Below are 5058 nucleotides of genomic sequence, written 5' to 3' on the forward strand. Positions count from 1 at the left end.
CCTACTACTGGCCGGCCTAATCCCCCAAGAAATGGATGCACTGGGCTTTGAAGAAGGAGCACAACTAGAAGACTGGCAGGGGAAGGAGGCTGACCTTGAATTTGTTATGGGGAGAATTGGAGAAGAGGTAATCCCACAACCCCCCTCATTGCATGTCCATGAACAACAACAGATTGATACATCCGTGGAAAGACAAGCCGCACTAAGGGAGACACGGAGAAAGTTAGTTGAAGAAACCAAGAAGGAGCTAAGAGCCAAACCGGTCATGTAGCCATCCGCACCCCTCCCACCATGCCTCGATGACCTCCTTGCTGGATTCCATGCGGAGCTGGTGATTTGGGAACGACAAGAAAAAGAAAAGGACCCATTCACTTTCAGCTTCCTCATGCCCAACAGCCTGCGGAGGGTCCTACCGATCAAGGTGATGGAGGAGGTGATCACAAGCGACTGGCGGCCAACTGGGACACAAATGGCCGGAAGAAAGAGAGAGGACCCCCACTCTGTGGGGAAGGGAAGAAGCAAAGTTTTGGCAAAAGAAGGTGTTTGAAACACCACATACTGTACACGGCTACAATGGCCAAACCCTATGGAGGAGGCGAGTGTGCGACATTAGCATGCTCGCCTGGATGGCTTTTTGTAACACCCTAACCTATGACATGAATGACCCCACATTCATGGCATATCCTCGTAGGGTAGGTGTGGATTTTGTTGCCACCCTCCATGGGCGTCATGATTTTCCCATCATCTATAACTCCAACACCGCCTCCTTTGAACATGCCCTCCTCTTCGACTCGGGAAGCCTAAATAATTCCATGATGCGTTTTCTCATGGACTTCTCTTCATGCCCCAATCCAGCCTTTATAAGTACCTGTAATTATCTTAGATTACTTAAGTTACTACTCAAGCAGGACCTGACCCCACAAGAACATGGCGGCCTGCCTCCCCTCTTTTTTGACCCTAACACCATCGACAGCAGTGCCATGGTGTGTTTAATGATGAGAGCTAGCCTTATCCCCTCTTTTTGCCTAGCTCTCCTAAAGGATATGAACGACAGCCAACTCACTAGGTGCAACCATCCCTTCCTCTCCACCACCTCCCTCCACGTCCGCATGAAGCTCAAAGGAGACATGCAAAGCCATAAATTTTTAAGCAAATCCATCCGGCCCCCTTCTCCGCCTAAATCGGACAAGGAAGATTAGGTACAAGCTGTCGTTCTACTAGTGTAATACTATCCCTTTTTTAAAAAAAGAAAAAAAAAAGAACGAACAAGCATCCAAGGAAGAGTAAGAGAAATATTATGCAAGGAATGGACAAAATAGCTCACTAACAAAAGCACTTAGCACCACATGAAGCACAGTCACTGCACCTAAGGGTCCTCATGTTAGGCATGCCCGGTGCTTCGATCGACTAGCCCCGCTCCTAACCCCCTCACCCTATTTGCTCCCCCACTTCACGCTTAGGGCACATCAAGGACATAACATACCTAGTGGGGTACCACTCGCCTGTGGTTAGACCTATCACCCTAAGATCCTTGCACCACACCTCCCTTTGCACGAATGGGGTCTTCAAGTGTGGGACATCACCCAGGCTAGCATATGGTTAGACCAAACTCCCCATTCCACCAACACGAGCACAATACACTACATAATAAGATTGACACTCCCCCCATTAGGTAGAGCACCACACCTTTTCCTTCCAAGCATCACAAAGGCTACAAATCACCGACTTCGGAGGCCCCTGTCAACCACTTGCTATCCTTTGGATTCTCCAACTAACCTTGTTACCCATCCTCCATGAGCACCCGAGTTTGCACATGGCCCTACCCTTACACAACTACTTTGCCAACAGCCTCTCAAACCCCAACAGCAACCAAGAGTGCCATGGGATTAGCACTGTCCATCGGAGGGGGATAATGTTAACCCCAATCCAGAAGATGAAAGAATGAATGAAAAAGGGAGAAGAAGATGGAAAAAGAGCAAAGACACGCAGGCGTCCTCTAAAGCTAAGCTAGGGCCAAAAGCGTAATTTTAAATGAAAGGTGCCTCAAAAACTCTAAAACGTCTTGTAAAAGAGCGCCAAGCTCCCTCCTGTGCCAATTGTAAAGTATTAAACGGGTGTAGGTTAGAGGCACAAGGCTAGAGGGGAGAAATAGACAAAGGACCTAGCCACAATGGCGGATCATGTAAAAAGGAATGGGTGCCCATGGGGTTTTTAGGGTTTGTATATATAAAGTTCAAAAAGTGAATGGAAGTTCATTATTTTGTGTGTGGCTAACAAGAGCTCTTCTCTTCTTCTCTTCTACTTGCTTATGTGTGCTCTTGAGAGAGGGAGTGTGAGAGTGTGAGGGAGTGAGGGATCAAGAGGGTGAAGCTCTTCACCATCTTCTCTTCTCTTTTTCTCTTCTCTTCTCTTCTCTTCTCTTGTTCACGCGGCTATGGGATGGAGCTTGGAGATGGAGGCTTGAGGATGCTTGAGCTAGCATCTAGGATCGTGGAGTTACCGGTGTGTGCGTGTCAAGATTGTGGGAGAGAAGGAAGGAGTCTCACTTGTAGCTTTCTTGCTTGCACAATGGGGGAATACACACAAAGGTGGAGGCTGAAAACACTTTTTCTCTTCTTAGTTGTGTAAGCCAAAAGAACTCAAGTACATAAAAATAGAAGAACCCTATAGATGGGTCTCAAACCAAACTCAACTAACTAAGGTGGCATACTAACTGAGACACAAACTAGAGTAGATAAAGATAGCTATCATCTAGCTATTATTCATGGGCGGTTATACCAACCGCATCTGCAAACAACTGACAAGTCGATGACATAAATGCACAACGATCACCCTGGCATATCACGAGTGGAGCTCGATATCTAAACACTTCCTCTCGAGCTCAATTCCAATTCCTACACACCAAGCAGGTCTTTGAACCTGCGTAGCTTCTCTGTGCCCAATGCCTTTGTAAATATGTCAGCTACCTGATCCTCTGTGCTAACATAAACTAGATCAATAAGACCTAGTAAAACCTTCTCCCGCACATAGTGATAATGCACCTCAATGTGCTTTGTTCTAGCATGATAGACTGGGTTATTTTCCAAGTGTATACTACTCATGTTGTCACAATAAATGACAACTGGCCCATCAGTAGGCTGATGCATATCATAAAATAGCTTATGCAACCAAGCTGCCTCACATGCAGCCATTGCTGCAGGTCTGTACTCAGCCTCTATGCTCGACAAGGCAACTGTAGGCTGTTTCTTGCTGCTCCAAGTAACTGCAGCACTCCCAAAAGAGAACACATATCCACTGGTAGATCGTCTATCAGAAATACTACCAGCCCAATCAACATTAGTGTATCCATGCAACTGTATCTAAACCCTAGTCTCATAAAATAGTCCATACTGCAATGTGGACTTCACATACTTGAGTATGCGTCTAGCCGCATCCAAATGCGGTTTCCTTAGAGCCTGCATAAACTGACTTACCAATCCAATAGCATAGCTCAAATCTGGCCTGGTAATAGTCATATAAATCAAACTTCCTACTATGCATCTGTACATAGTAGGGTCTTGGAGAAGCTCACCTGCATCTGCGCTCAACTTCACATTTTTCTCCAAAGGAACTGAAATAGGCTTACATCCTGTCATCCCATATTTGGACAGCATGTCCAATCCATACTGCCTCTGCAAGAGCCATATCCCACTTGGTGATCTAATCACCTCAATGCCCAAGAAATAACACAGCTCTCCCAAATCCTTCATCTCAAACTTCTGCTTCAATAGCATTTTCACATGAAGGATATCTTCATCACTATCACCTGTCATAATCAAATCAACATAAATGACAAGTAGCATAATACATTTCTCTGTTTTTCTCACATAAAGTGAGAAATCTGCCTTGGAAATCTGAAAGCCAATAGTGACAAAATACTGTCCTATCTTGTCAGACCATGCTCTAGGTGCTTGCTTCAAGCCATACAAGGCTTTCTTCAACCTGCAAACAAACTCAGGATGAACAACATGCACATAACCTGGTGGCTGCTCCATATATACCTCTTCTTTCAAATCATCATGCAAGAATGCATTCTTTACATCCATCTGATGTAAAGACTATTCCTTTGATGCAGCCATAGCAATGACTACTCTTACGGTTGCCATCCTTGCAACCGGACTGAATATTTCTTCATAATCAATGCCATATGTTTGTGCATATCCCTTGACTACTAATCTTGCCTTGTATCTGTTCACAGAACCATCTGCATTGTGCTTCACCTTATAAACCCACTTACAACCAATTGCATTCTTATCTTTAGGCAAAGGTACCAATTCCCATGTAGCATTTGCTTCCAAGGCATCCATTTCCTCATCCATGGCTTTCTCCCATTTTTCTTTTCCCATGGCTTGCTCAAAAGAAGTGGGTTTTGGTTCTTGTATCATTTTGACCATATAGGCATAGTGAATGGCTGTAAATCCATCATATTTCAGCCTATCCACAGGATACCTAGCTCTGGTAGACCTGCGCAAAGTAGGTTCACTCCCAAATGCTCTCAAAAAATCCCTGGTCTTCCTTACTCCAAGTGTAACAATAGAAGGAATATCCAACCCATCATCAATGCTCTATTCTAAGCCACTACATTCACCATCCACATAAGAGTGACCTACATTCACATCAAACATGGACTGATCTACCTTCTCTTTTCCTTTTCGTGAAACCTGCATACCACTATCTACATTGTTTTGAGGAGATTCTCTTGATCTCAATCTGCCTGTCCATGGCGAAGAATGTGAACCACTGCTAGAGGACACTCCAGGTCCACTAATATTTTGTGACTGCTATTGTGAATTCTGTGCAGTATTACCATTTTGTGCATCTACATCATCAATCACATTTACTGGTTTATACCAGCTACTCATCTCATCAAAAACAACATCTCTGCTCACTGTAAACTTACGAGTAGAAGGGTTATAGCATCTATACCCTTTCTGCTACAGAGAGTAACCAATAAAGATGCACTTCTCACCTTTTGGATGCAACTTGGATCTCAACTCATCTGGCACATGAACATAGGCA

This window comes from Lygodium microphyllum, chromosome 26 (assembly GCF_053477565.2).
Source record: "Lygodium microphyllum isolate KBCC chromosome 26, Lygodium_microphyllum_v1.1.10, whole genome shotgun sequence".
Classification (NCBI taxonomy): Eukaryota; Viridiplantae; Streptophyta; class Polypodiopsida; order Schizaeales; family Lygodiaceae; genus Lygodium; species Lygodium microphyllum.